Source organism: Lontra canadensis, unplaced genomic scaffold, assembly GCF_010015895.1.
Source record: "Lontra canadensis isolate GAN:19392208 unplaced genomic scaffold, GSC_riverotter_1.0 scaffold10, whole genome shotgun sequence".
Classification (NCBI taxonomy): domain Eukaryota; kingdom Metazoa; phylum Chordata; class Mammalia; order Carnivora; family Mustelidae; genus Lontra; species Lontra canadensis.
In genome coordinates, this window is record NW_022631004.1 from 25,673,650 (window position 1) to 25,695,522 (window position 21,873).

Consider the following 21,873-nt stretch of genomic DNA (forward strand, 5'->3'; position numbering starts at 1 on the left):
TACATACCTATTGAGTAAAATAATAAACCATTATTTAAAATTATCTGTGCAGTGAATTTTAATATTAGGGTCAATCTCTACATTATAATATTAGAACAAAGTGAAAACAATAGACTTACATACAAAATGGTCAAAAATTTTTTTTAAAGATTTTATTTATTTATTTGACAGAGATCACAAGTATGCAGAAAGGCAGGCAGAGAGAGGAGGAAGCAGGCTCCGCACTGAGCAGAGAGCCCGATGCGGGGGTCGATCCCAGGACCCTGAGATCATGACCTGAGCTGAAGACAGGGGCTTTAACCCACTGAGCCACCCAGGTGCCCCCAAAATGGTCAAAATTTTTCGAAAAAGTTCACAAACCTATTCAGAAGGAAACAAAAACAGAAAAAAAAAAATCAAAATATTTGGAGAAGCCTTTCTGTATTTGCTAGGAAGTTGAGGGTTTTTACCTCTTTTGTTTCTGTATTTCTTGATTTTTAAGTAGTGGTCAGTATTTTTTTATAATTTAAAAATTATATAATGAATACCAAAAAATCAAAATATTTTCCAAAATTATTGATGGGTCTTAAATTGAGCTCTCCTTTAGGATATATTCAGTCACTATTGTATCCCCAAAACCCCAATATAGTGCTTTAAAAATAGTAGCTACTAAATATGGTTTGCATACTGAATTAACGGTTGGAAGAGGATCACGCTTAAAAAAAAATAAGCATATCTCTGAACCACAAACCATGAACAGCTGAGTTTTAGAATAAAAGGGAGAGAAATAGCTAGCAGTCTTAAAACCAAAACCACCTCAAAGCCTTCGGTCTCCCTATTCTAACTTATCATATTCCTACCTGTGGTAAGTAGATAGTGTGACACAAATGAAAGAAAGATATTTGCTTCCAAGCTTAGTAAATACATTTTTACATAAGAAAGCCAAGAGATTTTGTTATCACCTTTCAGGTACTATATTTACCTAAGAGTCTAGTTTCTTGCTTAGGTCTTAATATTATAATCAGCCAATAACCTGCTGGCACTAAATTATTGGCTCTGTGTTTAAGGCCTGCTACATTCCATTAGGTTCTTTGTACAGATATATCTCCTTTGCAGATATGTTTAGTTACATTTATTGCACTTCACAAATTGAAGGTTTGTGCCAACCTTGCATCCACCAAACCTACTGGTGCCATTTTTCCAACAGCACTTGCTCACTTCCTGCCTCTTTGTTATGTTTCAGTAATTTTTGCAGTATTTCAAAATTTCTCACTATTATATTTGTCATGGTGATCTGTGATCAGTGAGTATGACTGGCTGAAAGCTCAAATGATGGTTAGCATTTTTTAACAGTAAAATATTTTTTAATGAAGGTCTGTACATCATTTTTTCTAGACATACTGCCATTATACACTTTATATAGACTAGAGTACAGTGTAAACATCATTGTTATTTTCACTGAAAAATCAGCAAATTTGTTTGACTCACTTTATTGAAATATTCACTGCATTACAGTATTCTGGAACTCAACCCTCAGTATCTTCAAGGTATGCCTACAATGTGAAGTGGTCTTTCCTCTTCATCATGCCAAATCTAAATCAAAAGGCAGTAGGTAATCAGCAGAGATTTATTGGATCCAATCAAACTGATTCATAATTTGCACAATCTAATGTACTTAATAAGCAGACAAGGGCTTACTAAGTACAAAGGACAAGGAGAACACTTTATCATCTAGAGAACGAGGATAGATATTGTCCATTTTTGTATCTGATCCTTGAATTTCTGTGTTCCATTGCTGACCCATGCTCTCCCCAGCCCTGCATCTGGTATAAGAATGGAAATTATGATCCAGTATTATATGTTCTTTGACATCTGGAGAAAAACAAGGGTGTCTGTATTGGTCTAAACATGAGTTTCCCTTTCTACCCTATTTCCATGGGTAAGGGTCCCTAGTTAAGGGGCCTAGTTACAGGACCAGGCCGAGTTCCTGCTTATCTCCTGAATAACAGGCTTCAGTTCCTTGTCAACTTAAAGAAGAACTACTCAAGCCAATAATTTGCTTCCATGGAAACTGGAGGAGCATATCATCTCCTTGATGCTACCAAGCGTACCTCTTATAGACCCTGGTTCACTCTGTTCCAAAGTGCAACTTTTGGGTGTTTGGGTGTAGCATGCACGGCATGGGGAACCTCCAACCCTGGACTGTGAGTATATGTGACATAAGCTGTTGTTGATCTCATCTGTCCAGTGTAGGGGGTTGTGAGTTGAGCCATCCCTGTAACTAGGGCAGGCATCATTCCTTCACCAGGGGGTTTAAATAGTAGGCATTAAGCACCCCAATACAGTTACCTCCAGGAGCAATTACATGTCGTTGGCCATGAGAAGTATTCTGTTTATATCTGCTTTGATTCATTAGTTTTTATTTCACAGTTAAACTCCCTCAGGGAAATCTTATTCTTTCCTTTCATTTATAATTAGGGATAGAGAGAGTTTTCTTATGTTTACTCCTGGTCTGCCTACACATGAAAATACAGTGTGATTAAAAAATCTTCACCATCTCTATTAAACTCAATTCCATCCATTGCAGATTTTCAGGCTGAACAGGACCTGGAGTCTCATACTCTGCATTCACTCCTCTGTCCCTTCTGATTTCTGACCTCATCTTCTTGTTTGCTCTAATCCAGCCACACTGGGTTATTTCATATTCCTTGACTATATCAGACATATGCCTGCCTCAGCATTTGCTTTGACTGTCACTTCTTCCTGAAATGTGCTTCCCTCAGATATCTACCTGAATGATCACCTAGTTTAAATATTTTGTCTAACATCAGCTTCTCCATGAAAGGTAACCCGATTGTAATTTCCATTTTTCTCTTCTTTACCACAACCTATCCTCTTGCTGTTTTATTTTTTTCCATTGCAATTATCAAACACTAACACTCTACAGAATGCATTTGTATTTTTACAGTCTGACTTTTGCCCAGTTGGCCCTTAAGTTCCATAAAGGCATGCATTTGTTCTGTAAGGTAGCCCCTGAACTTATAACTATGTATGTTTCAGAGTAAGAGCCCAGTAAATATTTGTGAATATTTGTTAAATGAGTATATTTAAATTAAGGATTTTTAAAAAGTGTTTGTAGGAAGAGTTCTTTCATTTATTAACATAGAATTCTGATATATATTTGTAACTTTAGAAAAGTTTTCAGTAACCCATTTGAGCCTCCTAATACACTATTAGCAGGAAATCCATCATATTTCTCTTTTGCACCAATTCCTCCAAATAAGTTTTACAGTTTTATATAGTTGAAAGTATGGCACGCCCGTCCAAGATATTAGGCATAGAATGAGGGCTGGATTCTGACTGGTCTGTTACTGCAATTTTATTGTTACTGAAGTGAAACTGGTCCATATTGTAGAAGGCCTTACAGGCCTTAGACCCTTCCTAGGCAATGATGGTGCTCCCAAATAGGGCACTAAGGTTCTTAATTCACGTTGACTTAGCTACTGTTCCCACTGGTTCATTTATTCCAGAGTAGCTTAGATCTAAAGGGGTAAGAGTTCTATACTGTTTCAGGCTTACTCTTCTCAACTGAACGTGTATCTTTGTTTAAAGCCCAGTTTAAAGCTTAAATTCCTCTTTTAAAATTTTTAAAATTTCTTTTATTATTATGTTCAATTAGCCACCGTATAGTACATCATTAGGTTTTTACGTGGTGTTCAACATTTCATTAGTTGTGGCTTAAATTCCCCTTTCCCACATGTTATTTAATTCAGAGGACTGAAACGTTTCTTGAGTTGCCTCACACAATTGTAGAGGCTGGCGAGTCCACAATCTGAGGGTACACTGGCCAGTTAGAGAGCCAGAGGAGCTGATGTTAGTTCAAGTCTTGAGTCTGAAAGCAGTCTACTGGCAAAATGCCCTTTCTCTCAGCCCTCTGTTACTCTTTTTTTTTTCGATGAAGGCTTTTAACAAATCAGATGAGGCCCACACATATTATGGTGGGTAATCTGCTTTAGTTAAGTCTATTGATTTGAGTGCTAATCTCACCTAAAAAATGCCTTCACAAAGGGGAGATGGAGAGGAGAAGGGAGTTGAGGGAAATTGGAAGAGGAGGTGAACCATGAGAGACTATGGACTCTGAAAAACAACCTGAGGGTTTTGAAGGGGCGGGGGGGTGGGAGGTTGGGGGAACCAGGTGGTGGGTATTGGAGAGGGCACGGATTGCATGGAGCACTGGGTGTGGGGCAAAAATAATGAATACTGTTACGCTGAAAAGAAATAAAAAATTAAAAAAAAAAAGAATCACTGAAGTTTACACTTTAAATGAGAAAAAAAAATGCCTTCACAGAAATAGAATATTGTTTGACCAACTATCTGGGTACTATGGCCTAGCCAAGTTGACACATACAACTAATCATCACAGGGCATATAGATTGGTATTCGACTCTTTCTTTCTAGGAAAACCAGAGCTCTTTATTTAAATTGTCACTTTCACCACAGAGATCTATTGATACCAGATGGGTATTGCAACTTTTTGACCATCAAAAAAGAAAGAGAGAAAAAAAGACCTTGTTATATACTAAGCCACTAATCCTAGAAAAATGTGTGCTGTGCATCTGCATACCAGAGAAGGTCCTCCAAGTGATCTTTTGTAAAACAAAGGAGATCGGTTTCTCTGGATTAGAAATCCTGAACCCATTCTATGACATATGGGATACCCACATGAGTACTAACACCTGAAGATGTGACAGGTAAATAAAAATAAACTATAAACACCTAGAATTGAAATCAAGATGCTGATTGCATTTCATGAATGAATGTTTTTGGGTAGGCTCTCAGACCCAAATGTTCATCTTTTCACCAACTGGGATCATGTAAGCCAGGACAAACAAAAACCCTGAGGCTAATGGTGGTATTCTTACTTTCAGACAAACTAGATGGAAGAACATTGTTTGACAAGAGCAACATTCAAACAATTTTTCTATGTATAACTAAGTCAGTTTACAAATTCCATTCTTGTGTCACATGCTTCTGGGTTCATAAGAAGTCCTCATTAAGTCTGTTAGGATTAAAACATAGGATAAGCTTAGCAATCCTTTCTGATCTCTCAACTTAACCAACCAAAGTTGTTACCCCATGCTGTTATCAATGTGTGATCCTTTATACAGTACACATATGAAAGAAAACCAGCTAATTATTCATATATTCAATTAATTTTGAGTCAAGTAAATGGAGATCTGCTTAACAGCTCAAGAATAAAGTTATATCTGAAAGTGGCTTAAGAAGAGAGAAGGTAAATGTAACTAAATGTCAAGGAACTGAGAGAAAAATGCTTGAAGAAAGTAAAATTTAGAATATAACATATGTGGTGGTGGTTTAATTTTTTGTGTCAACTTGGCTGCAGTAATGCCCACATATTTGGTCAAATATTCTGGCTGTTTCTATGAAGGTGTTTTTGATGAGGTTTACATTTAAATCAGAGACTTATTTATGAACTGATTTATTTATTTAATAGAGAGAGAAAGAGAGAGAGCACAAGTAGGCCTAGGGGCAGGCAGAGGGAAAGGGAGAAGCAGGCTCCCCTGCTGAGCAGAAAGCCCCATGCAAGGCTCCATCCCAGAACCCTGAGACTGTAACCTGTGCTGAAGGTAGCTGCTTAACTGACTGAACCACCCAGGCACCCATAAATCAGTAGACTTTTTTAAAAAAGCACTTTATTGAGATATGACTGACCTGTGAAAAACTGTACATATTTAATGTATGCAAGTTATGAATTTGGATATAAGTATACACATGTGAAATCATCACCATAATAAAGGCCTTCAACATATCTAACTCCTCCTAAAATTTCTTCCCACCCCCTTTATTAGTAGCAGTATGGTTTTTTGGCTTGGTTTGGTTGTTTTGTTTTGTTTTGTTTTTTGTTTTCCCAACGAGTTTTTTTGGACAGGGAGGCTCTACATCTGAAAGAAAGTGTTGGGACTCTTGGTGGTGAAACATGGCTGGTGCTGGCCGGGCAGGATTCAGTGGGGCCCCGGGAACTTGATCTTGGAGTCGTGGAACCTCTTGACTGCTGCTACACCGCCCTTGCTGGCTGGAAAGTCCTCCGCCTCCCCCATCTGGATGGAGTGCACCCCGGATGTGGTGCAGGATGTCCAAGTCTGGGTAGCACTGCGGTTGGCCCCTGCCGTGGGCGGTTCCGGGCGCCCCCGTCCGTGCGTGGGTGACCCTGAGGGAGTCCTAGCGCAGCCAGGTGAGGTTCTTTGCCTGCAAGAGGGACTTCTGGAATATCTGTCCACAGTACACAATTTCCCCTGAAGACTTCATATTCTTCAGCTGAGACACAAAGTACCAGAAGCAGGACTTGGCGACATGATGAGGTGCAAAGATTCACATTCGATGGAGGGGCAGAGTGTGGCGTTTGGGAGGGAGCAGGCAGCACCCCACCACTTTGTACTCTTGCCCTGTGCTCCAGGCCTTCGGGGCTCACTCTCCACTCTCACCTCCACCCAAGAAAGGCCCCCTTATTATCATCATTATTGTTATTATTATTTTATGTAGTAAGAACACAACGTAAGATCTAGCCTTTTAGTGAACTTTAAGTATACAATACAGCATTGTTAGTTGTCAGCACTGTTCTGTATAGTAGATTTCTAAAATTTATTTACCTTACATAATTTAAACTTGGCATCCTTTGGCCATCTACCTTTGTTTTCCCTCTCCTCACTCCAGTACCAACATTCTACTCTCTGCTTCTGTAAGTCTATTTTAGATTCTACATGTAAATAAATTATATTGTATTTGTCTTTCTGTGTCTAAATTATTTTACTTAACCATTTCCAGGTCCACCCATGTTGTCATAAAAAGCAGAATTTCCTTCTTTTTTTAAAGGCTGATAACTACTATATTATATGAATATACAAAATTTTCTTTGCCCATTCATCTATCAGTGGACATTTAGGTTGTCTCCATACATTGGCTATTGTGAATAAGGTTTCAATGAACATGGGAGTACAGATGTCCCAAGATTCTGATTTTGATTCCTTCAAATAAATACCTCGAAGGAGTGGGATTGCTGGGATTGCTGGAGAGTTCTCTTTTTAATTTTCTGAGGAACCTCCATACTATTTTCCTTAGCGGCTGCACCAGTTTACATTCCCACAGCTGCTGTACAGTCCACATATTCACTAGTACTTATTATCTCTTGTCTTTTTTATGATAGTCATTCTAACAAATGTGAGGTGATATCATGTTGTCCTTTGGATTTGCATTTCTTAATGATTAGTGATGCTGAGCATGTTTTCATGTACTTAATGGCCATTTCTTTGGAAAATGTCTACTCAGGCCCTTTGCCCATTTTAATTCTATTGTGTGGTTTTTGCTACTGAGTTGTATGAGTCCCTTATGTGTTTTGGCTATTAACCCCTTATATGATTTGTAATCATTTTCTCCCATTCTGTAGGTTGTCTTTTTGTGGTGTTGTTATTAAGAGAGGTAAAGAGAGAGAAAGAATGGAGGAGCAGGGGGAGAATCATAAGAGAATATATTGGGGCTTAATCTCACAACCCTGAGATCATGACCTGAGCTGAAATCAAGAGTTGGATGCTTAATGAACTGAGCCACCCAGGTGTCTCCTGCAGGTTTTATTTTGTTGAGGGGAGTCATCAAAATGATGCTGATGAAATTTGTAAATTCTTCTACAGTGGTCTGTATTTTAAGAGGTCTCACCGCCCCCTTCTTTTGCTTTAGTCTCTGTGGGCAGTGTTTTTGTTATATTCTGGGTTGTTTATACTTCAAAGACAAGAAAAGATTTACAACTTTAAGAGGCAGAGAAACAATGCAAGTTTTCTCCTATGAGTTTTGGGGTAATTACTATTTTAAAGACAAAAGGATGCACCTGCCCTCCAGTCTTAAAAGTTTATGAAGGGGCCCTAACTGGGGTCAGTCATATGTACCATGCAGGTGTTCTCCACACCACATCACTATCTCAAGGCTATGTACTTGGAGTAGTCTATGGGATCAGGAAAGGCAAGTGTAACCCATATTCTAAGGACAAGGGAGGGAGTTAGGAGCCTCCAAGTGTCTGGGTTCAGCTCACAGGTCAATCAGTGGCCACAATGATGAGGAGAACAAAAGCAAGAGAAATATAGCTTAAATTAAATCTCCCTGCAGCTTACAGCCCACTGACAGATACCTGAAACATGCATAACGTAACTTTCGTCAAGGAGCTTGTGGCTGCCTTAGTGCCTTAGATTGATTATATTGAACTCCTCTCCCTGAGTAAGGGTTTTAAATATGCCTTGGTTTGTATGGACACTATATCTAGCCCAACTTAAGCTTTCCCTATTAATGTGCAAACCAGACTGTCACCATTAGGTGGTTAAAATAATGAAATAAAACCTATAGATACCCTCATAGACAAGGCAGTCCTTAGGAAAGACATTTCAAAAGTCATGGCAGGCAAGACTGAGCAAAAGAACATGACGTTGAATGGTGGTTTCATCTACCATATTAACCACAGCAAAAGGGTTGGTAGGAAAGAAAAACGGAAAGTTAAAGCAGCAGATTAAATTATTAACACATAAAACCACCTTGGCCAGGTAGACTGAAGTACTGTCATAGGCTTTAATACATTTGAGTGATCAACAAGTAGGTCCTATTCTCCCATATGCCCGACAGAGGACCCATGCTGAGGCACCCAATACCGTGAAAGTATGGAAGTCATGGGAAACACCCATTTTCCTTATTCTCACCATAGATCAACATGTTATACTACTGAGAGCACAGTGGAATTTACAATGGGACATCTTGCTGTGATGGGTGAGTTATTTCACACCTAGGGTGAAGGGGAACTACTCGATCTCCACTAGGATCTCATTGTCCTTATTCAAGATGGACCTATTTAAATGTTATACCTGAAATGGAGCATGCACCATTGAAAGAGGGGAGAAAGGTGGGGGTCCTGGTGTGGCATATCCCACCCCAGTCCATCTCTTTACACCAGATGATATAATACACCTAACATGTATGGTATGTAAAACCAGGTCAGGTTCCTAAAACTACCAACCTCCCTCTTTCCAAGGTTAGGTGGACACAATTTTCCACTTGTACAATAATTTGGCAGCTATCTTTGTATCCTCAATTGGCCTGAGGATGGTATAGCACACATTGAATCCTTTACTAAATTCTCCAAGCGAGCCTTAGCTGATAGCCAACAAAACCTGTCTTTAAAGAACACCAAAATGTCTCTCATGAGAAAAGCTGTCTTTCAAAATGAAGACCCTAAAACATTATTACTCCCTTTCAAGAAAACATCTGTACCATAATCCTGACAGAATGTTGTGTGCTCATACCTCACGAATCTGCTATTGTATCCTCTTTATTAAGTCACACAAGGACACAAGTAAACACCCTGAGTGATACAACCCTCAGTTTAGGGAACTTGATAAAGCAATAGTCCAGGTCTTGGGGCTCTGAATGGAAAAAGTTGTCACTGATTTTGGGAATCGTAGTCTAATCTGTTTCCTCTGGCATGTGCCTGATTTGTGGCTATAACAACTGTCTCCTGTGCAGCCAGGTAGCCATCAAAAGAGACACTTCTATGTGAGTGAAACCCCTTGTTGACCACTCAGGGTCTATGGCAGAAGAGGAGGGCATGTGAGATTGTAAGAGCTGGTTGCAAGGGGTGGAGTGTTGGGGGATGTCATCGAAAAGATGACTTTCATGATTTTGGGAGGAGGTGCAAAGGTCCACTTGTCCTGTTGCTACCCCAGAGAAGACTTGTATGCAAGTTCGCTTTACTTCTTAAAACTGCCACCACCTACCAAAATGGAGGGGGCTGCCTCTTTCTTTGGTCTCTTCCTGCCCTCCATGTTCAGGGACCTGTTTCTGATTAGACCCAGGAAGCTCCTGAGGAGGTTACAAACCAACAACATTGATTGCTTATTTTGTTATGCAGCAGTTTTTTAGTTTGTTGTAGTCCAACTTATTTATTTTTGCTTTTGTTGATGGTGCTTTTGGTGTCACATCCAAAAAGTCATCACCAGGACCAATGTTAATGAACTTGTTCCTATGTTTTCTTCTAGAAGTTTTATGGTTTTAGGTCTTATACATGTCTTTAATCCTTTTTGAATTAATTTTTTGTGTCTGGTGTAGGATAAGGGTTCAACTTCATTCTTCTGCATGTGATTATCCACTTTTCCCAACACTCTTTATTGAAGAAGATAAGCTTTTCCCATTGAGTATTCTTGGTTCTTTTGCCAAATAGTAGTTGACCACTTATGTGAGGACTTATAACTGAATTACACTAGAGTTACTGATTATAAGTAGTTACACATATAGAAACATCTGAAAAGGGGCCCCTGGGTACCTCAGTCAATTAAGCATCTGACTCTTGATTTCAGTTCAGGTCATGATCTCAGTGTCATGAGATCGAGCCACACATCTGATTCCTACATTCAGTGCAGTACACTCTGACAAGTATTTTCTCCAAGAAAAAAAGAACAAAGTAACCTGCTCTAGGTGAGGGACTTGAGGACCATGTTGGATGTTGGGGTTCATAAATCTGCAGTGCAGTTCCATCAACTTGCATACTAGGAAACATCAGAACGAGAAGGACATCTTTCCATCCAAGCTGAATATAGATACAATAACCATCTTGGAGTAGATGAAAATATGTGCATAATTAAGGCAATGGAATAGTACTCTCAAGTTTAAGAAGCAAGCATGAATGTTAAGATAATTTTATGAGAAGTATATAAAACAATTTAGGAGGCATATGTCGCCCTCCAAAATGTATTTCTTTGAATTTCTGTTAACAGGAAGAGAAAGGCATGAGAGGAACAATACTTAAACATGCAAAGAGAGCTGCCTATAATGAGACAAAGTGTAAGATGGCAATATGAGCATAGGGACCTAATCTTTCTGTTTCAGACACTCCAAGTCCCCAGTAGATCTGAAGAACACAGTGTAGCTTGGATATCCTTCAGGGCAGTTGCTGCACTGCTGCTGGTCACACTGTTGGGAATTACTAAAGAGCTATAGACAGTTAATGACATCTCCTATTTAGACTATGAGAGCTAATATGTCTGAAATTTTGTGCTTTTTCTCAAGTTGGCTTGGAACATAACATTACAATTTTAGAAAATTCATCTACACAGTCATTTTCCAGAGTACATGCTTATTCCTAGCAGGTTGGGCCAGAATGGGCCCCTACGTCCCTTCACATAGACATAGACAAAATTAGGTATGTATGCCCATATATTAGTATATGTGTGTTGGTGTGTTAAAAGGAAGAGTTATAGGGGCACCTGGATGGCTCAGTGGGTTAAAGCCTCTGCCTTCGGTTCAGGTCATGATCCCAGGGTCCTGGGATCGAGCCCCTCATCGGGCTCTCTGCTCGGCAGGGAGCCTGCTTCCTCCTCTCTCTCTGCCTGCCTCTCTGCCTACTTGTGATCTCTGTCTGTCAAATAAATAAATAAAATCTTTAAAAAAAAAAAAAAAGGAAGAGTTATAAATAGATAGCTACATCGCTCAATGATCACTAGCCAGCCAGATATCGTACATATGATAGATAATAAACAGATGATAGATGGATGATTAGTTATAGAAGTCCGTATATAATATGCAAGTTACCAATATCATGAACTTACTGATAATTTGTATTTTCTTTATGTATTTTTGATTTCCTCAAATTTTCTAAAATGAATATTATTATTTTATAAAATAAGTAAGAAATCAAAACTTTTAAAAATTTTTCAAAGCTGAAGAATTTTAGAAAGATGAACAGGTCAAGAATGAAGCTATTTCTGGAAATGGCATAAGAAATAGCCATTTCTTATGAAGAGATGATAAGTGCAACTGAATATCCAGAAACTTGAGAGGTAAGTTACATTTTTTGAACATTGTAATCATGTGGGATGATGGTGGAAACTAGGCTTTAAAAGAGGAAAACCTGTTAAATGTGTGCTAAATTCTAGGTGAATATGGAGAAATAGTTTGGAGTCTATGCAAATGTGGAGAGCTGCGTGACTATAAGGAAAAAGATATCCTTGCAGCATGTAGAATAGAGCATGCGAAAGACAGTGAGAAACTTACAGAAACTAACCACTGCTTTCTCCACTCCTAGAAAGTGACAGAATGAGGATTGCCTACAAAAAAGCTACAGATGTATTCTATCCTTGGAGTAGTTGAATGAGGTGAAGAGATGTTAAAGTGATACAGGTTTTATAAACGATAAAACTCATTCTGGAAGGTACACAAGCCTGCCTGGAAGATAAGAGCAGTGGCAAGATGACAAGTTAGCGTAGGAAGAACGAGAAATTTTTAAAGTAGAGACAAAAATTTACCAAAGTAGTTTCCATTTGCAAAGAAAACCAAGCATGCCAGGACTTGAAAGAAAAATGTATAGGAGAAAAGATACAGTTGTAGGAGAAAAATAAGGAGAATGCAGAAATGGGAGATGAAAGTTTTCATGTACCTATATTGTCTTGAACTATCTTCCTGTGTCACAGAAACTTCCAGAAGCAATCTCAAATATCTTAAAGCATGCATTTCCTAATGAATCATTGCCAAAGTTGCTTGATATACCTTAGCTGCTGGGTACACACCTTAGAACATGTTTACTGTAGAAAAGGTATTTATCAGGAATAGTGATACCTTGTGAATGACACCAGAGCAGTAGAATAAATAAAATGAAACATGAACCACGAACCACAGAATCCAAGGAGCTCTATGAGGTTCTACATTGTTATTGCTTATTCCTAGGAAATACGCTAAGTGGCAGGGAGTAGGGAAATTTATAGCAGAAAAGGTGATTAGGTGAATCACTGATCTGCAGATGAAAACTGTCTATGAGTGTAAACAAGTCATAATGAAATTACTGGCCCAGAGACCTAAGGAAATATATCTTCGGTTTACCTGTCAAAACTTTGTAAATGGCCCCCAAATGATCTTATTCATATTCTCGATCTTCTTGATTAATACTTCACTATTTATTTTAGTAAACAACCTTTATTAAAGTGAGAACAAGTGAGGGTCAATTTTCAGTAAATGTTAGAATCAGTCATGAAGCTATAATATTTCAAAGCCTTGTACAGGAGTAGAAATAGCCTGATAGAAAGTGGCAGTCTAAAGACATAAGCAACAGTTCTAGATTTGCTAACAACCTGGATACAGGATTGAAGGCTGAGAGAGAAAGAAGCCAGTGAGGAAATGAGGAGAAGACATTAGATTTTAGAACTAACAAAGGGTAAAAGGGACGGGAAGTCTGGGGTTGCCAGCTGAAGCAAAGTTAGCTGATAATGTGTGTGGTGAGAAGCTAATTGGAAATCGGTGAAGGAGAGGGAAAAAATAGAACCAAGAAAGGAAAAAGCTGAGTTGTGAAAATCAAACCTGCTTTCCACAGCACACCCTTGTTAACCTCAACAGAGGTGCTGCTGAATGTATCAAGGATCTGAGCTACTGAAGAATAGTTCCGTGGGAAGACTCTTCAGGAAGTCTTTGAGCCAAACCCACTTATTTTCCTAAGAAAGCTGAGGTCAGTGAGGCCAAGTTACTTTAAAAAAAAAAAAAAAAAAATCCCACCATCGGTTAATGCCCAAAAAGGAAATAAACTCAGTTTTCGTATGTTTCAAGCAAGAGCTTTTATTTTTCCTTCAAATCTCTGCCCCAGTTATAGCATTTTTCATTTGTCAATTAGGCAGAAGTGGACCAGGGCCAGGGAATGAGATTTGTCAGCAAAGACCGAGAGAAGTTGGCATCCCCTTACAGTGTGATAAATAAAGGATTTAGAGGTAAAGCTCGTGTAAAAAAGTGCATTAGACAATTCAGAAGCTCATATTACAAAACAAATTTCTCCAAAGCCATTTGTTCCCACCAGTTGTGTATGGAAGAAAGGGACAGGGCTTGCCGTATTTCACGTAAAAGGGTGCGGCCTATACCAGATTACAAAGTGAGTCATGACTAATTTATACTTCTCTTTATCATTTCTTGTTAAAGCTTGATATTAGAGGGGCACCTGGGTGGCTGTTGTTTAAGTGCCTGACTTCAGCTTAGGTCATGATCTCAGGGTCCTGGGATCGAGCGCCTGCATCCAGCTCCTCACTCTGCAGGAAGCCTGCTTGTTCCTCTGTCCCTCCCCGTGCTTGCACTCTCTCCTTCTCTCTCTCAAATAAATAATTTTTTTTTTAAAAACCCTCATATCAGAGTGAATTGTGTACTGCTCACCGTCTTCTCCGAAGACCCTATGTACTGTACATATTAATCAGGGTTCTATTTTCTTAACTGTTGCTCTAGCATGTTTCAGTCCACTAATCTTTACTTCTGATAAACTTCAGATGGCATTTTGAGATCAGAGATAGAGACTCAGGACACATCCGCGTAGATATTTTGAGTTTAGGTTACCCACAAACTTGAGTTTTGTCCTGTTTCACCTAATAATCTGTGTTATCAACCCTGGGTTCTGTCTAGCCTGTTTTTTGAAGATTTTATTTATTTATTTATTTAGAAGAGACAGAGAGAGCATGGGCAGGGGGAGGGGCAGAGGGAGAGAGAGAATCTCAAGCAGATTCTGTGCTGATTGCAGAACCTGGTGCAGGGCTCAATCCCATGAACATGAGATCCTGTCCTGAGCCCAAATCAAGAGCTGGATTCTTAATCAGTTGAGCCACCCAGGTGGCTAGCCCATTCTTGAAATGAAAATCTTTACTGGTCCATAACAGGTATTTGATGAATTGGAGCAAAAGCTTTTATTCAGTTGCACATATCTATTTTAGCAAAATTAGAAAGGTAACAATGCACATAAAAGCATGAATTTAGCCTTTAATGAGATATTTCAGTAACCGTCTACAATATCAAGTAGAAATATAGAGCTTTGCTAGGTTTTTCAATATTCTCTGTGAAAATCTTTTCAGATATTAAGAGCTGTTTCTACCAAAAAAGGTGAAGCAAAGTGGTCATTGAATGCACTTGTTATGATAGATAGGCTTTCTTTACTGAAAGACTTCTCAGGAACTTTAATGTTACTATACCTGCTTACATGCCAAGACAGTATCCAGAATTTCCGGAACATATTTGGTGGAAGAATGGTTACCCTCTGTTCCAGTGATCTCTGCTGCATAACATAGTACCTCACATACATCAGTCCTTATGAAACAATGTATATAAGTATTGTTACCCTTCACATTTCTGGGATTTGCCTGGGTTAGGCAGTTCTGGCTTGGAATCTTTCATACAATTGCAATGTGACAGTGCCTAGGGCTTGAAACACCTGAGGGATCATTTTCTCATGTCTGGAGGTTAGCACTGGCTGTTGCCTGGGACCCAAGCCAGGCATCAGCTGGACCACACACACAAGGTATTCCTACAGGGACTGGATATTCCCTCACAGCACTGCCTCTGAGACCTGGGTGGAAGTTGTTATTTATAACCTCACCTGGGTCTGAAAAGTAAGAAAATAACACATACTTAGGTGATTTAACACCTGTGATCCCACATCATACAAAGGGTGAGTGAATGCAAAATGCTACTTCCCTGTATGCTGGATTGGAATTTCCCAGGAGCTGAGCAAACCTGAGAATCCTTCTAGTGCTTTCATCCTATACCCGGGGTGACCATACTTCTCGTCTCACCTGGGACAAGCCTCCATTTACTCCTGTTGTCTTGGCCTGACTATTGGAATTACCACTTTTCATTGTCGGTATGGTCTGATTTGGATGGTAAATTCTATAGTAACTCATTTATCCCCAAACTCTAGATTGGATACTTGCAAGACTTTCTATTCAATTGTAGTTTTTGGTATGTTCATCACCCTCCTCAATTTCTATTACTATGCCTGGACTTTTGTAATGTTCCAGGGTGTAAATTTAGCTTTTCTAAGCCTAAGCTTTCTCTCTTATAGAATATTTTGCATTTCTTATTTAGTCTGATCTTTCTAAAACATGACTTCTGTCTTTCTTTGTAGTCTTCACAAATTTTCCCTCCCTTTAGCCACCCCAGCTCTTCACAGTAATTTTGCTGGTGTTACTACTATAGAATCAATCTGCCTCATACTAGCATTTGTGTTAATCCTAAATAGTATAGGACGTAAGATGTAAGGTGTAGTCTCTATTCCTCTCCAGTAAAGCTTATTCATAGGAATTGTTGCCCCTTCTAGACTCAGGAATAAATGGTCTAGTCATACCTACTAGATTTCTATAATGTTTTCTGAGTCCCTCTTGCTGTCTAGACCTTTGTATCTCTAGAAAAACATTCTAGATGCAAGTTATGTGACTGATAGGACTCCTCCAACTCAACCAAAAGTTGGCCTAGTCCACTGTCTGGTGTTTTTGATTTGGGATTTTGTTAATTTTTTGGTAGAGAGAGATGTCCTGATGCCTTCACAGTCCCACCCTAAGACCTGAGCTCTGCTTCAGACCCAAATCAGTGTGAGACAGTGCATCCATGGAAAGTTCTCACAAAGAGCAATTGCCTCCTTAATCTTGCATAAATCTGAAAAATTACCTTTGCCTGAATTCTCTACTATTTTGTTCTGAATTGAATTTGTATCTGATTCATTGGCCACCTAAATTATTTGCCAAATCATATACTATCTTCTCCACCCATTTGTATCCCTGCAGTCAGTCTTGTAGCCAAGTAACTTTCCTGAGCATTTTTTGCCAAAGTCCCCATAAATAGACCATATTCTGTATCTAAATATGTACAGATGACACTGCAAATTTATTACAGAACAGGAGACCCTACATAACTTACCTTCCTCTAGGGGCTCAGACTTCCTTCCTATAATCCCCAAAGCAAATCCCTTTTACCCAGGTTAGTCTAGCAGTCCTTTTCTCACTTATACGTAGAATCTAAAAAAGATTTTTAAAAAGAAGTTGAACTCATAGTAACAGTAGAATGGTGATAACCAGAGCCTATAGGGTGGGAGAAAAGGGGAGATATTGATCAAAAGGTACAAACTTTCAGTTATAAGATGAGTAAGTTCTGGAGACTTAATGTATAGCATGATGACAATAGTTAATGTGTTGTAAACTTGCAATTTGCTGAGGCAGTAGATCTCTAGTGTTCTTACTACAAGAAAGAAAAAGGTAACTATGAGAGGTGATTAGTTTGATTATGGTAATTATTTCATAATGTATACATATATCAAAACATCATGTTGTGCACCTTAATATGTATACAATTTTTGTCAAAAAACTAATAAAATCAAAATAAGTAAGAAAAATACTTTATACTTCATTACTCATATCTATCCTTTTACCTCCCCTACTTAGATACCATCAAAACACTGGTGGTCCCTGACTTACAGTGCAATGACTTAGAGTTTTTTTGACTGATAATGGTGTGAAAGTGATACACATTCTGTAGAAACTCTACTTTGAATTTTGAATTTAGATATTTTCCTGGGCTACTGAGATGCAATACATTATTTTCTCATGATGTTGAGTAATGGTAGCAAGCCATAGCCCCTGGTCAGCCACCCAGGTCACAAGGGCAAACAATTGATCTTACAACCATCTGTACCCATACAATTCTTCTATGGACAGTACTCAATACATTACATGAGATATTCAATACTTTATTGTAAAATGGGCTTTGTGTTAGATGATTTTGCTTAACTGTGGACTCAAGTATGTGTTCTAAGAACATTTAAGGTACACTAGGTTAAGCTGTGATGTTGGGTAGGTTAGATGTATTAAATGCATTTTTTCATCATGGGCTATTTTCAGTTTACAGTGTGTTTATTGGGACATAACCCCCTTGTATGTCAAGGAAAATCTGTATTGTAAAATCTTCAGGGCTTCGTTTTCCTGTGATTCCCAAGCAATACCTTGTATCTAGTATGGTGCTCACAGTGACAGCACTCTCACCAGCAATAAAATTGTTCAATAATGTGGTAGTTCTATTTTTACTTTTTTTTTTAGATCCTCTGTACTGTTTCCCATAATGGTTGTACCAACATACAGTCTCAGCAACAGTGGACAAGGGTTCCCTTCTCTCCATATTTATGCCAGCATTTGTTATCTCTTGTCTTTTTGGTGATGGCCATTCCAACAGAGGTGAGGGAATATCTCATGGTGGTTTTAATTTGCATTTCCCTAATGACTAGTGATGTTGAGCATCTTTTCATATACCCATTGGCCTTTTATATGTCTTCTTTCAAGAAATTTCCATTAGAGTCCTTTTCCTATTCTTTAATTGGGTTACCGACTTTTTGCTGTTGAATTATATGAGTTTTTTCATGTTTTAGATATTAACCTCTTATCATATCTACAGCTTGGAAATATTTTTTTCCCATTCTGTAGGTTATTGTTTCACTTTGTTGATGGTTTCTTCTGCTATGCAGAAACTTTTTAGTTTTATGCAGTCTCATGCTTTTATTGCTGTTGCTATTGCCCCATTTTAGGTGTCATAAAAAAAAACATAACCAAAATCTATATCAAGCTTAATTTTTAAATTTTCATCTTTGAGTCACATGAATTCAGGTCTTCCACTTAAATCTTCAATCTTCTTCAAATTAGTTTTTGTGAATGGTATAAGATATGAGTCTAGCTTTATTCCTTTACATGTAAATATCTAATTATTACAACACTTTTGATTGCATAGTTTGTCTTTTCTCCATTAAGTATCCTTGTCTCCTTTGTAAAATATTAATTATCTCTATATATTTAGGTTTATTGCTGGGCTCTCCATTCTGTTCCATGGTCTGTTTGTCTGTTTTTATGCCAGGACTATCCTATTTAACAACCATAGCTTAGCAGTATAGCTTGAAATCAGGAAATGTGATTCCTTCTGCTTTGTTCTTATTTCTCAGGATTTCCTTGTTATTTAGGGCCTTTTGTGGTTCTGTATAAATTTTAGAAATGTTTTCTCTATTTCTATGAAAAATGCCATAGAATCTTAATAGAGTTTGCATTGAAGCCATAGGAGGCTTATGGTTGGGAATTTAAAACTAGATTTTGAAACAAGATCAAATAAACACAAATCTTAAGGGAAATTAGGGAATTCTTAGAACTTAATGATAATAGAAATATTACTTAGCTCCCACAGACAAAACTCTATGTTCTCCAGGAGGTTAAATTGATAAACACAGGAAGGGAACTATATTCCATCTGGAATCATTAAAGTTGGCCTAAAAGAGAGAATGGCAAAGATCCAAGGATTGTTGAAGACATCCTCTCATTATCAAAGCAGGAAGTAGATGGACCTCCTCAAACCACTAGATCAACTAAACAGGAGAGAACAGATGGATGATTTCCTTATCAGTCTTATACCTGTTAGTAGGACACCCAGAGTTTGGGGCACCTTTTCTTTTCTTTTAAAAGAGAGAAAAAGACAATGAGAATATTGAGTACATAAAATAGTAAGGGATGATAGGAACCGAATATTGTTAATAAAGGCAAAATATTACAGAAAGGAGAAGCTGGAAATACTAAAGACAAGTACCAACATTATAGTTTTTACTTTAGCATTTACCTCCTTTGACAGTCTAGATCAGTGATTTTTAACTCTTATTTAGTCCACAAAATCCCTCAGAAAGTTTGAAGACATCCATGGATTTTATCCCAGATAAATGCAAAATGAAGAAGAAGAAGAACGAGGAGGGGGAGGAGGGGGAGGGGAGGAGAAGGGGGGGAGGGGGAGTGGGGGACGAGGAGGAGGAGACCAAAAAGAAGAAAAAGAAAAAGAAGAAGAAGAAGAAGAAAAAGAAAAAGAAGAAGAAGTAGTAGTAGTAGTTGTTCTGCCTAGATTTTTATGTAGGGAATACTGACTCCCTGAAGTCCATTTATAGGTCTGGTTTCAAAATCAGTGTTCTAGAACATATACTGATTCCTGATATTAGAGGTAAACTCTAATAATGTTAACCAGGAGGCTGTTTCCACCCTGTTGTAACTGCCATCATCACCCCCTCAAACTAACCAGCCAGGACAGAGGGAGGCCTTGCCTCTCTAACAGGCCTCCTACATCTATTTTCTTTGTCAGCAAGACCCACTTCCTGACGAGGTGGGGCAGCTGGTCCTGGAACATTTCATCCGTTTTCTAGAACACCATCATTCTATATTGCATCTATTTAGTCATTTTCAAAGCCTGAGAAGTTCACTAGGGATGGTGAGGAAGCCAGGAAAATGAAGTAGACTGACTGGAATTTTTAGGTGCTGGTCTCAGAGCAACAGACTGTAACTTTAGGTAATTCACTTAAACTCAGTTTTCTCATGTGGAAAATAACACAGCCAGTAAGATGATTTTTAATTTTCTTTTTTGCACTTTAGATGCCTCTAAGAGAAGGTGAGACAAGACTTGGGTTTGGAGAGTCTAGTAAGATCAGTGAGAGGGAGAAAGTCAATTCTACATTTTTGGTAAACCTATATTAAGACTCCAGATTGTGTTAGGAATTGGCTTTAAAATTTTCTATGAAGAAACATACATATGAAGTTAATTTCATTTAAAGAGTGTGGTGTATTAGTTTGAAGCAGGAATGCCTTCCATTCGAAATACACTGTAGAACATCTATTGAAAATAGATAAGCCACCAAGATGTTTTCTTCTTTCTATTATCTCTATAGGACTATATTCTCAGGTAAGCCATATCAAGCCATAAACATTTCTGTTTTGTAGGAATATTCTCAGTGTGTCACACAGGAGAATTTTGGGCTCCTGCTTTATCTTATTTTTCTGAACTTAACTATTTATGTTTCCACAGAACAATAGAAGCACACAGTTGTGACTATTAAGGTGATGAAAATACAAACTAGTTAAGGTGGTACTACTTTTTTGTAAATTTCATATATATATTTATATATTATTTATACATATATAAATATCATCATATGTAAATTATACACATTTATATAAAATTATATATTAATATGCTATATTAATATACTCACATTTATGTCTTCACTTAAAATAGACCAACTTCCTGAATAGATACAAAGAAAAAGCAAAACATCTTTCCTGACATTGAGGAGCTTATAGTCTGTCATAAAATTCAAACATTTTCTGTTCTTTATTGCCTAATATTATTTTAAGTGTTATTCCATTTATTTAGCCATTTATAATTCTAAAAATGTTTGTACTAACACATCTTCATTTAATTTGACTTAAGTTCACAGAATAAATATTTGATAATGAATTTTGAACTTTGCTTTGCCTATATAGGCTAAAAAGACAGTAAAAGCCAAAGAAAGGATTTTTTTTTTATGTTTTTCTTTTCTTTTTCCTTCCCCCACCCACTTTTTTACTGGTAAATCTTTTACACATCTTGTGTGAGTCTAAGAAATCAAATATTGAACTGTTAATTTTAAAACTCTTCAAGACCTAAATCAAGTTTTCATATTTTTTTGAGTGTCTATTATCCTTGTTCTTAATGTTTTTTTAATGGTGCTAAACACACATAAAATAAAACTTACCATCTTAACTATTTGTAAATGTACAGTTCAGTAGTGTTAAGTATATTCCCATTGTTGTGGAATCCACCTGCAGAACTGTTCTCATCTTGTAAAACTCAGTCTCTGTACCCCAAAAAAACTCCTTGTTTCCCCCCTCCCTTAGCCCCCGACAACCACCATTCTACTTTCTGTTCCTACGAATTTGATGACTTTAGATACCTTATGTAAGTGGAATCACACAATATTTGTCCTTGTGTGGCTGGTTTATTTCACTTAGAATAATGTCCTCAAGATTCATCCATATTGCAGCATATGACAGAATTTCCTTCTTTTTAAAGACTGAATTGTATTCTAATGTATGTATATAACACAATTTCTTTATCCATTCGTCTGTTGATGAACATGTGTGTTGATGAACACCCATTGGCTACCGTGAATAATATAATAATATTGCTATGAATAAGGTGTATAAATAACTCTTTGAGATATATGTCTCAAAGTGTTATTTT

At 37.8% G+C, this 21,873-nt stretch overlaps 1 pseudogene; it reads right to left on the minus strand.

Annotated features, from left to right (window-relative positions):
* Positions 1 to 5,936: 5,936 nt before the first annotated feature.
* LOC116866721 lies at positions 5,937 to 15,671 on the minus strand (annotated as a pseudogene).
* Between the last annotated feature and the right edge of the window lie 6,202 nt (positions 15,672 to 21,873).